This window comes from Centrocercus urophasianus, unplaced genomic scaffold (assembly GCF_019232065.1).
Source record: "Centrocercus urophasianus isolate 14NV4802_14NV808 unplaced genomic scaffold, USGS_Curo_1.0 seq_21, whole genome shotgun sequence".
NCBI lineage: Eukaryota > Metazoa > Chordata > Aves > Galliformes > Phasianidae > Centrocercus > Centrocercus urophasianus.
The window spans coordinates 21,023,645-21,040,525 of NW_024884767.1; the positions used below are offsets into that span (position 1 = coordinate 21,023,645).

At 40.0% G+C, this 16,881-nt stretch overlaps 1 protein-coding gene across 3 annotated transcripts in view; it reads left to right on the forward strand.

The window, feature by feature from the left end:
- Positions 1 to 334: 334 nt before the first annotated feature.
- Positions 335 to 16,881, forward strand: part of SPIN1 (spindlin 1) — a 65,491-nt gene continuing 48,944 nt past the window's right edge. Inside the window, exon 1 of one of the 3 annotated variants that reach the window (XM_042822848.1) lies at positions 335 to 391. The gene's annotated coding sequence lies outside the window, so the exon portion shown is untranslated. Of the gene's footprint in view, positions 392 to 578; positions 637 to 1,609; positions 1,652 to 16,881 lie in introns of those variants that run through there. The other 2 variants (XM_042822849.1, XM_042822852.1) reach the window with 2 other exon arrangements.

Sequence of the window (16,881 nt, forward strand, 5' to 3'; positions counted from 1 at the left end):
TCCATCACACTTACCAGTGACAAACTTAGAGAACCCAAACGTGTACTTGAAATAATTTTTACAGATCAATTTTAGTTTTTGTACACTACCTATACCAGTATCTCCCAGTCATGTTCTACACATGTTAATTTTTAGTAGCTCTGGTTATTCATTAAACTTTGTCTTACAAAACAAAAAGATGTTACAGACGGCTAGGGCCTACGCATGCGCACTAGGAACGGCAGCCTCAGCGGGCGGGAGCGCACTTCCTGCGTTGCTGTCGCAGTTCAGGCACCACAGTGCGCCTGTGCGACAGCGTGGAGGGAGCGGGGGAGGGCACGGCGGCGGAGGGCGGGGTTAGGCCCTGTGTTTTGAACGACTCTATGCGGTTGGCTCACTATTTGGCAGGAAGGTGAGGAGGCCTCTTTACTGGCGGCTGAGCTTGCGTAGGGAGAGGGGGGATCCAAATGTGGCAGAGGCGAGCAGGAGGCAGCGGTGGCGACGGTGGAGGGGTGCAAACAAGACAAGGGGAGCGGCCGTCCACGCTGCCGCCGCGGAGGAGCTGAGCGGCCCGGCGAAGCAGGGAGCGCTGCGGCGGTAGCGCTGGCATCCCTGGGCCGCCCGCCTGGCACCCCCGGGCGCCCGTCCCGGCGGCAGGTGAGCGAGCGGGAGGGAAGGGGGGGTGGGGGGGAACGCGGCCCGTCGCGCCGCCCTTGGCCGGGCCCGGCCCAGTACCGGGCAGCGCCGGAGGGAGTCGCTGTGGGGGGACCGCCGCCACCGCTTCCAGCCTTGCATTGCCTTCCTACCCTCCCTCCCCCGGGCCAGCGCTATGTGCGCGCCCGGGCACCCACACCCTGCCCCCAACGCGCGCCCGGCACCCCTTCCGCTCCGCCTGCCCGGAAGCCAAGGGGAGTGGGCGGCTGCTTGCCCTGGGCTATAGCTCTGTAGCGCTCTGTAGCGCCCTGCCGGCTCCCGGCGGCCCCCACCCTTCCTGGCTCTGGGGAACAGCCGTTTTCCCCGCCGCGGTTTCAGTACCCCCTTCCCTCTGTGGCTGTTGTATCGCGGGCTGGGGCCCGCTCTGGGGCACCCAGCGGCTAGCGGGGGCGGGGAGCAGCGCCGCCGGGGCGAGGGGTGTGCGCTCGTTGGGGCCGGACTGGCAGCGGCGGACTGGAGGCTGTGGTTGCGGGAGGCGGCGCGCCGGCGCTTTGGTGTGCTCTGGGCTGGCGGCCACCGTGAGACACCCGGACGTGTGCGTGAGCGCAAGGGTGTGCACTGCGCCCGGCGGTGCGCGGTCCTTTGTCTCTTGCTGCTGCCGCCCGCTTCCCCCTCCTCCCACCCACTCTTCTCTCGCTCTCCTGTGCGCTTCTCCCCTTCCTCCTCCCCTCTCTCTTCATCCCTGCTTTGCCCCCTCTCCCAGACTCCAAGCGCTGCCGCAGCTGCAGGTTTGTAAATACTCTACCAACACACACACATACAACATGGCTGACGTTCGCCCTGCTCCTCCGCCGGGCTCTCCGCCTTCTCCCTCTGCCTCCGCCGCTTAAGCCTCTCCTCCATGTAGGCTTTGTTTCTTCCCCCTCCCTCCTCAGAGCCCTTCAAAAAAAAAAAAAAAAAAAAAAAAAAAAAAAAGCAGTTCACCCTCCTTGGTTACACGCATGGTGGGATTTCAAGGGTAAGGATCCTTGCTTTGGGTGCTTTCTCCGTTCGTTTTGCAGTTTACAACAAAATGAAACCTAAAATCAGAGCGGGTTTGGGAACCTGGCAAGGCTGGGGGAGGGCAGGAGGAAAGGGGAAAGCTGGATGAGTCCTGCAGAGAGGCTTGTTTGGAATGTGCGTATCGTTTTCTCTTTTTTTTGGGTGGGGGGAGGCTGATGCACCACATTGCTGGCAGAGATGGAATACTGTGTTACTCTTGTAGAATGATCAGGGGCTCTTAATTTCAGGGTGTAGTTCAGTTTAATGAACAACTTGGCACAGTCACGTTTGAAAGACCTGAACTAGTTGAGTCAGAACAGGCACTGTGTAGGTAAAAGCAGTACCACAAGCTTTTTGTGGTATTGCATTCTGTGTTTCATCTTGTCAGTTTCTCAAACAGCTGGCAAATCTTGGAATACAAACAAGAATTAACACTTACCAGGCCTTTGTGTTGGTAGTTTTATGTCACAGATTAATTTTCCCTTCTGAGGACGATGGCAAACTGAAGTACTTTGTCCTTGTTGAAAGAAACACTGCTTTCCAGCTTCCTTTTTTGTTGAAAAGGTGTGGCTTAAGGAGCTCCTCAAATAAAACGAGACAGCATATTTCCGACCTCATCTACCACCAGAGGAGCGTTCAGTTTAGTACCCCTGACCTGAGTTATTGAGAGCACCTCCTTCTGGCTTCGTTGAAAATTGCTTATTTTATTGCTTTCTTGCTGGCTAAAACAAAAATAAAGTTATTTGTTGGACTTGTCCAGAATGACCTGCTGCAGAACCGATTTATATGTCAATTTTAATTGTAGGTGTGAATGCTGAAGGTGCAGGGATACTTGCCTCTGCTTTGAAGGTGTTACTGTAACTCATAATAAACATTTAATTCTTTAAATATAATATTTTAAGACAAGGGCTTTATTCCAAGCCTACAGGCGTGGATAGCCACAGCTTCTCCTAATACGTGAGCATTGCTTTAAGTAACAAATGCCATAGGTCTGTAATCTTTGTCTACTTTGCTTTGGAAGTTTCTAGTAGATGAGCACTGGGACAGCATAGTCATATGGTACGTAAGTAGTTACTTAATTTTAGTACTGAAGTGTAGTATCACCTATAAATTCTTCCTAATTTTGTAACATTTTTTTCATCTTTTTTTTTTTTTCTGTGCTCATGAACAAGTGTTAACTGGGCACAAGGAGAAAATAAATGATGGTAGTGAGTTTACAGCAATGTAAAACTTGGCTGGAGTCATCCAGGTTAGAAGACAATTTCAGAATGTGTGTCTACTTCATGGCTCCTGAGCCAAGTGTGCTACTCAGATGGAAAAGCCTGAGCAAAAGCTTGTAACATTGTATATCACTAGGTTCCGCAGCAATTACAATTTGTTTACATTCAGCAACCTGTCCAAGAAGGCAATGCTGGTAATGCCACTAGAATAGTTTACTTGTAGGTAATATGTCGTTCTTTATTATAGCCACTAAATTTTGCAGTCACACTGTTCTGCTAATGTGTGAAATGTTTCTAAAACATTTGAGATATGCAGCTCCTGCCCCTAGAATAGGTTTTTGGCTACTTAAGCTGGTCCTTAGGAGACCGAACAAAATGGTCAAAATGTGCACAATAAAAATACACTGCATACAACGCATCTGTTAAGACAATGGTTAGTCTGAAAAGTGTGTATTACTCTGTGATGTTTTAGTTTTGTTTCTAGAAATTATTCCGTGAACTTCACTTCCACTTTGTTGAAATTGGTTGTTTGACACATAGATGCTAAATCTTAGTAAAATCTTCTTTTCTGAAACTGTTCTCTTTCTCATATTAGGAAATAAGCCTGAGAAGAGAAGCCTTTGTGATCAGTTTGTTGGTTATGTTGGAAATAAATTGATTTATTTTTGCAAAGTAGCATTTCTCAGTGAATTGTTTTAAGTCATGACTCAAGGTAGTTCTGAGTATCTGAAATTACCAGTTAAATTGCAGTTTCTGAAGGTAACACATACCTTTAGTTTATCTCATGCTTCAATATTTTCAGTGTATTATTTTGATTTATGTAGCATTCTTATGTTGACTTCTTGTCCTTTATCTTCATTGCTTACAGTTGCCAAACTGTGCTCTGAAGAAAAGACCAGTCTTGGTGACATGCCTTCATTTTGTTTTGCCCAACTTACTTTCAGGTCAGACTTGACTTGCTAATCATATGGATCATATGGGCATATGAATATGTTTTTATAAGTTACTCCAGAACTGATGTGACAGATAGTTTGTTGGGTTTTTTTTTTTTTAAGTGTTTGTTAACTGAAGTTAACTAAAGGATAGAATCATTGTAATGGAAAGTTATTTTCTATAATCAGACAGCTTCTTTTTTGTAAGAGGTATGAGAGGTTTTTATTAGTTTTTCTCATTTTCCTTGTCTGGCCACTCTTCAGAATTTCATAGTTTTATTATGGGGGGCAGATGCTGATCTTTATTGTTTTTTTCTGATGTATAATCAATGAATGTATGGATGTTATAATTAAGAAATATACAAGAAAGGATAAACAGGTTATCACGCTAAAGAAGAGCGGATGGAAAGCTTACCCTTGTCCTGAGCTTGCCAAGAAAACTCCAAGAGAAGCGACCTCCCAAAAGAGATCCTTCTCTAGTTGCCAGTTAACTCTTAAATGGGGTCTGGGAGAGGTGGAGCAAGGCTCCAGCCCCTTGGGGTAGCACAGGTGAAGGCAGTTCCTTCACCTCCCAGGGCTGACTCTTTGCTCACCTCAGATGGTCAATCAGAGGTTCAAGCCATGATTCAGCAGTTCTCATACACCGGGCAAATACTTTGTGCATGGCAGAATGCTTGCTATGCAGATGCTATTTATGTATTGGCATACTGCATGACTTAAAAGAGTGGGAAATCTGACTTTACTTCCATCAGGCTTTACACTACTTCCCATTCCCCCTCATCCACATCTTTATAACATGGATAAGTGTTTAGTTCCTTGAAGCAGTGTAGTTAACTAATTTGTATTTATGTGTGTACCGTTGATTCTATTGGCAAAGAGGCCTCATATAATTAGAATACTTTTCAAATGAGGGTAAAATTATTTAATTCAAACAATTCTTTCATGATATGGTAGTAATTAACTTCCCCTTATACTGTAAAATGTGAATTTGCTGAAGGATCTAGGAGGTGAATATGTTGAATTGCTGTGTATGCTTCTGCAGATGCACTAACATCTTTTTTGCTTTGATTTTGTAGAACTGCTAAATCCAAGTTATGTGAGGTCTTGTTTGACCTACATATTTGCAAACTGTATTGTAATTCCACAAGATGTTATAAATTATAGTCATTAACTATGGTGAATAAATACTACTTATATATTCTAATATTTGCAATTATTGAAAAGTATTGGAGATGATGTTGAGGTATATTATGTATGTTATATATACATTTAATTTTTGAGATCTGTCTTCAATATAAGAGTTACTGAATGTACTGTAAGCAATTACAGGCAGATATTTATGGCTTTTTGGTAAAGGTTAGTTCCTGGGATTTTCCTAACCATTTGGTTATTGTGATTTTTGTTGTTGTTCCCATTATTTTTGAATGCTCTGAGCTTATTCAAGTTACACATTTACAAATTCTGGTGAGAGTAGTGTGCATTTTAGAAGTAGTTGTATGGATTTCAGTGATTTAGAATGACAATTGAGCTTTAGATCTTTAATTTTATATGGTGGTTTGAACAACAAATTTGTGTCATTTCACTTGTTTCTTTGTTGTGTTTTCAATTCTGCATTTGCTGTTATGTAGCTGACTTATGGTAACTTTTTTTTTTTTGTCACTATATTGATTAATACCTCACGATTATTGATTTGGTTAAATCCCTTGCCATCTTTGATGGCATGTGGTAACAAAGCCAAAAAAAAAAAAAAGGTACTAACATGCTTACTTCCCATATTTTTTTGTTTGGCTTTGTGCCATACCACTGGGGAACTAGTTTAGTAAATCTAAGACTGTATCTGTAAATTTGAAAATGATTGCAAATTAAAGTGCTCTGATAAAATGTTTTGCTAAAATATATAAAATGTATGTAAGGTGAACAGTGAATTTTTCTTTTGTTTATCAGTCTTCCTAGTGCTTCAGAGCTAGTCTTTGCATCCTAAGTTTCCAACTTAGACAAAGTGACAGTTCCCCTCTGAATGTGTGCCTGACCTGGTTTCAGCTGGGACAGAGTAAATCTTCATAGTGTCTGGTATTGTGCTGATTTTTTGCTTTTGGAGGAAAACAATGTTGATACACTGAAGTTTTACTTGTTGCTGAGCAGGGCTGTGCAGAGTCAAGTACATGCTAATTTCTGAGCTGCTTGTACTCCCCGTCCAAGCTAGGGGCCTAGGGGGCACAAGGAGCAGCAAGGGGACAGAACTCTATATGTAGATGCAGACATTTTTGTGTTTTTATATATGAATGTACACATACACGTAGGCACATATAAATAATAGTAATGACAATAATTTATATATGTATGTCTTCCTTAACTTTCTTAACTTTTTCTCTAAATCTACAAATTCTACTTCATTTTATTTTCCCAATTCTTGATCCCACTGAGATGGAGGAAAGTGAGCAAAAGGCTGTGTGGTGTTAAGCTGCTTGTTGGGTTGAATCATAGCAGTACCTTTCAACAGGGCTTTTAATTGTTTTTTTTTTTTATTTTTCAATCCTTTAAATTGTTTTTCCTTTTTTTTTTTTTTTTTTTTTTTTTTTTTTTTTTCCTAGTTTCCTGTTAGAACAATGAATGAATACAGGGAATGTTTGTAATTTAAATCTGTTTTAAGATCACTCTGCTAATTGGTTTGTAAAGTATAACGTTGGCAATTTCACATCTAACACTGGTGCTGCTTTTTAAATTGATGCTGCTCTGTTCAGGTGTGGTTGATTATTGTAGAAAGTAGTAATGTAGGGCCTTTTTTGTAGCATTCACTGACTTGTTTTGAAGCATGGGAAACTGTTCTAGCTGATCTAACAGTGCTGAAGTCTGCAAAATTTGACCCTCATACCAAATTCCACAAGTGCACCGTTGAACTGTGTATTTAAGTGCTACATTCATACTTCTCTTTAATACCTCTGGTACTGGCAACTCCATTACATTCCTGGGCAGCGTGTTTGATGCCTGGTTGATAACCAACCATTCAGTGAAGAAATTCTTAATGATATCCAAACAAGATACATATAGAAACATTTCTTTAGAGGAGCTCAGACCAACCATCATATTATGTTCTGAGTGGGAGCTTTTTGTGTTGATCTGGAACACTGCAGTGTGCTTCCCAAAGGGGAATTTCGCTTAAGCAGTGCATTCTTAAAAGCTACTGTCAGGAATTATTCACAAAAAAGCTTTCTGTAAAGTGATTAGGAATGTACTTTTGGGATGGGAGTGGAATTTATGGTCTGAGTGTGTCCTCTCTAGTAGTGTCTAAAATCCATAAAATTACTTCATATGCCGTATTTTGCTCATAAGTGATAACTATCAGGTTAAGATATGATTTCATAATTCACAAGCTTGGGAAAGACCGCTAAGATAATCTAGTCCGACTTTCAACACGTCACCACCATGCCCACTAAACCTTTATTAAAACCCTCCAGGAACAGTGACTGTAACGACAGTGACTGGGCAGCTTGTTACAATGCCTCACCACTAGTTCTGAAATTTGACCTAATATCCAGTCAAGTTAGCTCAGTTGTTCTCAATCTGTAATCCAGGAATTACTAGAAATGATGATGCAATCTAGGGAATATACCTATTTACATTTAATTTGACGTGCTTAAAAAAAAATCAAATTTTTTCTTCTTGAACTTTTTGTACTAATTTACATGTAAAAATAGATTTGATTAGGTCATGATCTCATACCCTCACTGGGTAAAATCTGAAAGATGTATCAGATTTGTCTGATATTTCAAATTATTTATTTCTGTTTCAGAACTTATTCTGCTAACTTTGTGTATGTTTTCCCCATGCAAAATTCTTCCCTAATAGCACTGAAGAAAGTTAGCTGAAGTGCTATATTATATTTGCAGTTGAAACAATTAAATATGGAAGTTTCTAGCTTTGTAGACTTAAATTGAATGTTGTGAGCTGAGGTAGAAGAGAGAATGTTCTGGAATACTTCCGTGGTGATGTTTCCCTGAGTTTGAGATAAGCATTGTCAAATACCTTGACAAACATAGCACCTGCTTTAATTGCTTTGGTCTCCAATATTCAACAGTATGCACTTTTCAGCTACCACTGATGAGTACTGTATCTGTTCCTGTATCTTACGGTCATTGGTCTTCAGCTTATATGCGCTGGTCTTTGGAAAAGTGTTTAAGAGTATGTGATCTTTTTTTTTCTTCTCTTCCTTTTTCTTCCATGAATGGTACTAACAAACTACAGAGCTATATCTAGGAGGGTGTAGCTCATTCTCAGGAGACAGTTCAGTCTGGATGACTCTGGATGTTTACTTGCCCATCATGTTCCTGTATTTTTTATGTTTTGAGCAATGATGTGAATTGCAAAGTGGAATAAGAGTTGGGGCAAATACAGAGATAAATTTACTACTCTTCCTTTTCAAAACTTTTTTGACTGCAGAAGGCTTTATTAATGGACTTTGCAATTTTTTGTTCTGTAACTGCTTTTGGGAGGTTTTTGTCTTCCTCTTGAAAGATGACCCAAAATTTTGTTAATGATCAGTTCCATCAGTGGAACTGCAGTTTTGAGAGATCTGATCAGTTAAAAGACATTACTATGACAAGAGTATTCATAAAAAATAGCGGAAAATTCTGTCTGTCATGTGTCTTGATTACTTCGTAAGAATCTGACTTTTTGAGTGCTTTTAGAGTTAAAGGATACATCAGTACTTGATATAACAAGAACCAATGTTAGATGCTCCTGCTTGATACCATTAAGTGTAGCATTCACAAAGGTGGGTGTCTGAGTCATTGTCTCTCCTGCTGAAGGGAGGAGGAAAAAGCTTCACTTGGAGAAATCTCTTGGTCTCTTGACTGTTGGACACCTGGACTCCATCTTCTTATGCCTTCATTTTAAACTTTTTTTCCTTCTAAAAATAAAAGCATATTATTTGGGATGCTAGCCATAATGAAGTGAGTGAAAAAAACTTCTGTTTTATATGCTGTCCTTATAGCTCAAGTCCTGAGTTAAGTGAGTATTGGCTTGTATGGAAAGGATGGTGAGACAGTTTTGTTTCGTGCAGCTGAGACGTGTGGTTATGTCAACAAATAATACATACATTGCTGAATGTATGTGGATTAATTTGAAGGGTTTTTTAATGTTTTATTTTTCCCCTTATGGGTAAAACTTAGTTGAAGGAGGGAAAGTAGAGAGAGAGACTGCTGCATGTAAACATAGTTTTCAGTCATAATTAGGCCTCTGAACACATGTCAGGATATTTGGGTGGAGGTTGCACAAGGTTAGATACAGAGCATCAACATGAAAGGCAGGAGTGATCTTGTGTGCACTGTGTTTATAGATTGGACAAATAGAAATCTATTGATAGAAGATTAGCATGCTTTTATGGGAATGGATACTCTGCCTTCTGAGGTGCTATTTTCACTGTAAGATGCGTATCTTTTTCCCTTTCCGAATTTCTTTCTCCCTGTATATGAGAGATGGTTTGTGAACCCCCTCCCCTCCCCCTTTTTTTTTTCTTGGCACAAAACTTGCTTTGTGAGGCCTTTTGATGATAAGGGTTGAACTGGCAGCTGGGACTTATCTAGGAGGCGAGTGGTGAGCGTCAGTGTGCCACAATACTTCTGCTTATGATTGTAAAGATAAGCAGAAGGGAGACAAGCGGTCTTTTGGGGGGGCGCTGCTTGAAGGAGCTGACCGCTGCAAAAGGCAGTAATGCTTGAGCTCTGGTAAATGGAGGACCACTCCCTGCTCACTTATCTGGATGGCCAAGAGTGTACAGCTAACAAGAAGGAAAACCAAACCAACAACAACAAAAAAAACCCACTGAGATTGGAGGGATAAGAGGCCCCAACTAAATTAAGTAGTTGGGGAAATTCCCTTAGGGGGAAAAAAAAAAACTCCTGGGAAGGAATCCCTCAGGGCCTGCTTGCTACTGTGCTGTGAAGCTTTTGGGCTTTCTCCCATTCCCTGTGGTGACTGGACCAATGGATGCACTATGAGCAGTGCTGGATCCACGGTGGTGACTCTCTCTTGCATCCTGCAAAGACACCTTGCTTTTATTTCCTATCTCTTTCAGCCTATCTTCCCTTCTCATATTTCCCTAAGCAACTAAGATTTGCAGTAAACTGATTGGGCCAATGTTTGACCTGTAGTGTCTTAATCTCACCGTCAGATATACAGATATCAAAGAATCTCCTCTCCCTCCACTAATTGCAGCGAGATACCTTCTCCATGAGTAGACTCAACCTTGATTAAATACTAAAAAAAAAAATTAAAAATTAAAAAAAATTAAAATCTCTCTCTGCATCTGTACTTTCAAAAGAAAGAAGAGTGTGCTTTTTGTTGTCATTGTTATCATTAACTGTAGTGATTAAAAATCCCAAGAAACAAGTCTTAGTTAAATGTTTGCTAGTTGATCTTTCTATCTGACCTGGAACAGCTTTCTGCAGAGATAGCAAAACTAGAAGGGAGAGAAAACCTTTATCTAACTGTTGTTGTTGTTGCTAAAAGTTCTTACCCTGGAGTCCTGTCTTGTTGAATGCACTTTCTTATTTCTTTTTCATTTTTGCAATACATTATTTTCATGTGTAATAAAATAATTTGAATACAAGATTTTTGACCAGAGCTTACTATCTTAGTCCAATGAATACATGTTATCTGTGAGAAAACACCACTGATTTCAAAGCAGCTTTCATCCTTAGAGGCTTGACTGTTTGCCCTCATTTTTTTTCTCTTTTCCCTCTCAACTTCTACATGTGGAGGGTGTGTTTTTATTTTCCACCAAAAAATCAGAAAGACCTGTATGTAAGCAAAATACCATATAATGCTGAGATCTCAGGGTGCTCCTCTTTTACCTGCAGGTGAATCAAGTTCTTACCATTCCCTTTCACATTAATCCAGTGTTGATGGAGTATGTAAACAGTATTTTTTTCTCTACAGCCTTGCAGCTCTTCTATAAGTAGAATCATAGAATTGCTCAGGTTGGAAAAGAACTTAAAGATCATCAAGTCCAACAGCAACCTAACCATACTACCCTAACTCTTAACAACTGTCTGCTAAATCATGTCCCTGAGCACCACATCCAAAAGGTTTTTAAACACATCCAGGGATGGTGACTCAACCATCTCTGTGGGGAGCCTATTCCAGTGTTTAACAACCCTTTCTGTAAAGAAGTTTTTCTGGATATCCAACCTGAACTTACCTGGGCGCAACTTGAGGCCATTTCCCCTTGTCCTGTCATCACTGGGAAGAGAACCAACCCTGTTCTCCAGGAAAAAAACATCTTGAGAGCTCTGCTGAGAAGGACTGGTTGGATGGGAATGTGGGCAGCCTGATATGGTGCTTGATCCCAGTGTTTGGCAGCTAGGTAATTTTTAAGGTCCCTCTCAAATGAAAGCATTCTGTGATTCTCTATGATGTATAATTACTTGGCTTATTATACTTCATGGTGTTGTTGGGTTGTTCTGGCATTGAATTCCCTAGACTGATAATGTGCCACTGCTTATCTTAGACAAAGAGTGATTTCTTTGTGAGTTAAATAAAAGTTTTTTTAGTTCTTTGTGAGTTATAAAACCGCTGCAGAAGTTGAATGTGAATTCGTAGTAGTCAACAATTCCTGAAGACTGTTCTGTCTGAGGGCTGGAAACAAAATATGTTCTTGATTGTGGAAGTTCATGAATAAAGTTGTTGAAGCCTTAGGAAATAGTGCTCCAAGTATGTCATGAAAATAATTACTCTAGGTGACTAATGTAAAAAATTCTGAAGATTTGCTCAGAAAAATTAGGTTTACTTTCAGCTCGGTGTCGTAGTGGCTTTTCTTAGTCAAGTACATCTTTGAGAATTCAGGCATACTGGATTTCTAAGCTCTGAATTCTTTGCTCAAGAAAATTCTTTTCACTTATAGTCTACAGAGTACTGATGAAAATGGTCTGTGAAATGCAAGTCTATTATTTTTTTCCTTCCTCTTTCTGTAAAAATATCGAACTTGCATTTCTTCAATAGCAGCTATATGTAGCAGCATCTGCTAGTTTGATGTGTAGAGAGCACTGGCTGCTGGACCCTGAAAAACGTCATTGAAAGATCAAACAGCATCCTGAAGAGATGTCAACTCAAGAATTTGATTTACATACTTTGCTACCCTTAATTCAGTTTTACTTCTCCGTTACCTCCTAACAGCCGGATTGATGTGCCTTGGTCTTGCTCTTCAGAATTTTTGGGCGTCCTTGTGCCTTCATTTCTCACACAACAGCAATTAAAACTTACGTCAGCAGCCTTTGTTTTGTGCCTCCTCGTCACCTAAAAGGAGGCATTTAAGCAGAAAACAGAGAAGTTTCTCACTTATTTGGTTGATGTTTCCTTGCCTAATTTCCAGAGATCTGTCTTTGTAACTATTAATAAAGCATTAAACTGTCTTACGAATATATTAACTGAGCTATGTTGACTACATCTTTAAAAGAATGAGTAAGAACAAAACAATTGCAGTAGTACTTAAAGCTGCATTTACCTTAGAATGGTAGCAAACACAATGATTCGAAGCACTATGTTGTGACAAAGTATCCCACGCAGTGGTTGTTTTATGTGTGTGCTGGTTTCAGGGAGGAGAAGAATGGCTGCCTATTGGAGATGGGAATCTAAGACAATTCATATTTGCTACAGTGCAGAAGTTTGCAACTGCAGGCAATTACAGTGACCTGTAACAACTTGTAACCCTGATGTCTGTACATGTTCTTTCCCTATGGTTGAACAGAAGACAATTTGAAGTAGGCTGAATGCTTATGAGTTATTTAAGATTACCACTGGATTTTGGATTCAGGATTTGCCTTTGAATAAAGGTATGCAGGGAAGATACTCTGGAATTTTAATAAATACTACCTCCCTTCAAAATATTTGTAAAAGAATGATCTTCTAGGACCTTGCATTTATTAAATCATCAGTCACTGGAACATACATGTAAGGTTCTGTCAGCAAGTAGGTTCACGTTGCTGTTTAGAGTAACTAAGGACTTTCTGGTCTAAGGACTCTGTTGTGCTTCAGAGCCATGTTGTGTAAAGCTTCAGGAAAAATTTTAGCAGTGGGATGCACAGAGAAGTCGTATCTTAGTATTACTGGGAGATATACGAGGGAGGGATACATTTTACTATTCTTAAAGCAAGGTGACTAAACTAGCAGTTTTTGGAGTAGAAGAGTGCTGAAATCCAGCTGTTGAATTTCTGTCCTCATAATTCTACTTTTGTTAGTAAATCATGCTATTCCAGAACAACAGAAGTTTTTCTGAGTCAAACTGCTTGAGGAAAGAGTGAAGAGCTCTAAAATAACTCTTTAAAAATGGTGTTCTATACTTATATCTTCAGAGTCTATACTTATATCTTCAGAGTATTGCAAGTGTGCATAGTATTGCAGTAATGAGCAAAATGATTTTTTGGAAAATTAGTTTAGTTGTGCCAAAAAATGCGTATAAGTAAATGTTTTGATTTTTCTTCCCACCTGTTGAGGGGGAAATAGATTAATAGTAAGGTTTTTTTAAATTTAAAAATCTGTGCATGGATTCACATGGAAATGAAAAGTTTATGTTAATGAATACATTTTTTATTTATGCTGTTGCAAGCCCATTTGACTTTAGCCTGTTCTTTCTGATACATCTAGAGATATATCAGATATTGTGTATCTGTACTTCCATTGCAACTGCAAAATTTTAGTGTACATGAATAAATATATCCGTGTTTGACAGAGTCTGCATACCATGCAAATTCTCTTGAGTTCAGAGAAATTATTTTTCTTAAGCTGTTTGAACAGAATTTGACAAGATGTAAATTTGACTTGCTTGGAAGGCTGCAATTATTGTATTCTGTCAGCACTGGACTTCTTACATATTAGTAGAATTAATCATTAAGACTTATAGCAGAAGCAATAAAATTCACAAACTTGTTAGTTAAGTCATAATTTCTTGTGTGCTGGGAAATTAAAGGAATAAGAAAAATAACTGTTTTCTAAGTGGTTTGGGGTTTTTTTTCTTTTTTTTTTTTTTAAGTTACTAAAGCAGAAACATTTGTGCTAACACAACTAGCAGAAAGAATAATTAAGTATTTATTTAATACTTCTTGCAGAAATAAAATGATATTGAATTGCAGTTTGCCTTTTGTACCGCATTAGGAGTGTTCCTCAGCATTATGGTCTTGGGTTGTTGGACAAGGACAATCACCTTCCTCTCCCTGCTGGCTCCCCTGGCTGCAAGCAGACACTGCTGGCTCATGTTACAACTTTAATCTACCAGAATCCTTAAGTCCTTCTCAGCAGAGCTGCTCTCAAGACTGGGAGAAGAGCTCTCTCAAAAGACTGAGAGTTCTTCTCCAGGTCTGTGTACATATGTGGGATTCCTGCTCTCTGAGGTGGTAACAGGAATGGATTTTCTGTCTGCTGTTGGCAGTCTTAATTAGTTCACTAATTTTTAATTGTAAAATAACTTTTAACTCTTACACTGAGAATGTTGATGTTCTCATTCTGTATACCTGAAGACTGTCATTAGCTTTGTGTATGCAAACTGTCTATCTGCCCTACGAGATAATCAAATTTTAACTTTGTCTGTTTTGTTAAAGGCTTTCATGGTTGTAGAGCTGTTCCACCTTTCAAACCTGTGAGGTAGTGATGTCAACTAAGTCACTAGTGTAGTTTTTTCTCATGAACAGTCACATATGCATGAGTGCATATACTTAAAATACCAGTTCTTGTTTTCACTAGCTCCCATCCTGAGTGCAGTTAATAATGAGGAAAATGAAAGCTTTTCAGTTCATACTCATAAAAGAAAAAGGCTATTGTGATTAGGGCTAATGAAGTGTTACCTGAAAGAATTCTGCCTCTTAACAAAATTACTTTTAGTCCATTTTGAAGAATTTGGTAAAACTATTCAAACAATAGGGAATTTTGAAAAATGCTTCCTAAACCTTTTCTTTTGTTTTTAAAGTTGTGACTAGTGGCTTAAGGTGTGAAAACTATGAGTCACTGAATTTTATGTATTGTAACGAAACATTTGCTGGGATGACTGAACATTTTTTCTTACAAATAATATTTTGAAACCATTGTCTTAGATATATAAAACTATTTTTGCATGTCCTATATTGTGCATGGCTTAAACCAATTAAATACTTAACTGAAAGTGATTTGTAACTTGACCTGTCAAGCATCAGGTTAGGTTTTTGGACAAATATGGTTCCTTAATTAAAAGTCAGTACTGGATTCTTACAGTGTGTGTGGATTAAGATCTGCTAGAGAATTTTCATTAAAGTAGTAGCTGGCTTACCTAATTTTGCTTATAGACTGTTTAAGAATGTAGATAACCTTGTGAGTTATAAATGTTACTTGATTGGTTGGAAGGTGCAAGTAGACTCATTTCAAAAGTTTGAATCGATTTGTGGAATCAAACTCTCTAACCCACGTAAGGTTATAAGAGCAGATACGTTTTTATTTCAGTGCTGCGCCACACGCTGGGTACAAGGGGGATCGCTCCTCCTAGCTGGCACACCAGAGGATGGGCTCTCTATACATTTATAAGCCAAGCCCATACATATTCTGCAGTATTTCTCAAGACCTACTGACACATTCATTACTTTTCCAGGAATTCATTTACATACTGTCCCTCCCCCTAGTGCATGCGCAGTAGCTTCCTCTGGTGGTCATTGGATGAAGGCTCGACGTCTTCCTCCCTACCTGGCGGTCGTCCCTGGATGAAGTCGGTAGTCTTCCTCGCCATGTCCTTCTGACCTTTGTTTGAGTTTTGAGCTCTTCTCCCACCCTGTGTGCCTCTGCAATTTCTTATCCTATTTGCTCCCCTTTCCATTGTTCTCTCATTGGCCCCTTTCGGCTAGCAAAAATTAAACTAAGCAACTCCTTCTGAGTCAGCAACAGTTAAACTAAGAGATGCTATTTGCGAATTCCTTCTGAGTTAGCAATACCAAGCGGTGCTATGGACCCCATACATCTTTTATTCTTCAGTTTGCTGTCTCAGTTCCTCCCTTTTCATTGTGACTTAGTGAATTCTTTTGCTAAATTGCCCCATTTTGGGAAAGGAAGGACCTTAAAGGACTCCCTTAAACTTTCCATTTTTTGCCTTAGTTTATGCTTTTTCCATTCTTCATCACTATTCCCTGGTCCAGATGTTTTGCAGAGCCATAGTACATACCTCATTGCAATGCACATCAGTGTGAGCAGAAAGATAATGATAACACCGGATACAAAAAGCTTCTTGAGCCAAGCAAAGTCAAGTAGCCAACTAGTAAGTGTTTCCCATATCCCCTTTAGTCTCTCAGTAACTGGGTTAGTCTCAATTTGTATTTCCTGTATGTTATCTTTTATTTTTGTGAGCATCCTATGCATCGATTCTGAGTGGTCCGAAAGATTAAAGCAACACATCCCACTAAGATCCTCACAACCATGCCCCTGAGCAAGTAACAGGAAATCTATAGTGGCTTGGTTCGGGAGTACTGCGTGGCGTACATTATCCACAAATCGTATACCGGATCCAATATTACTGCCGAGGTGAGATTTATTTCTTTTGCTATGAAAAACGCCAACCTCTCCAAATGCACATCATTTTTTGCAGGAAGTATTGAAGTTAAAAGGGTGGCTGTTATTCTAGTAGGAGAATTCCAGAATGTAATCTGACTATTGTGTGTTTCTGATAGTTGATGTATACTCCTGCTGCCCCTATGTGATCTATTATTATTCCAAATTGTGTTGTTCAAAAGGTCCTTCATTCTAGGAGCAAACAAGGTTAATTTACCAAGATAGCAGGGCCCACCTACTGGCCTTGCTGGTATACTAGGCCATGCTTGATCCCCACATGCCAAGAATATCCCAGGTGGTAGTTATTTTGCTTGCGTGCTGTTATTCCACACATTATTTGTTTCTACTTTGCGGGGGAGGCCACCTCAGACAGATGGGTAAAGGTGGAATCATGATTCATGGGCCTCCAAAGTTCTAACTCACTCTTACCCCAGTGCCAAGTCATTCAGGCTGCACTTGATGCTTTTCTACCTCCAGAGTGAAAGCACCGAGTTCTATTTGGG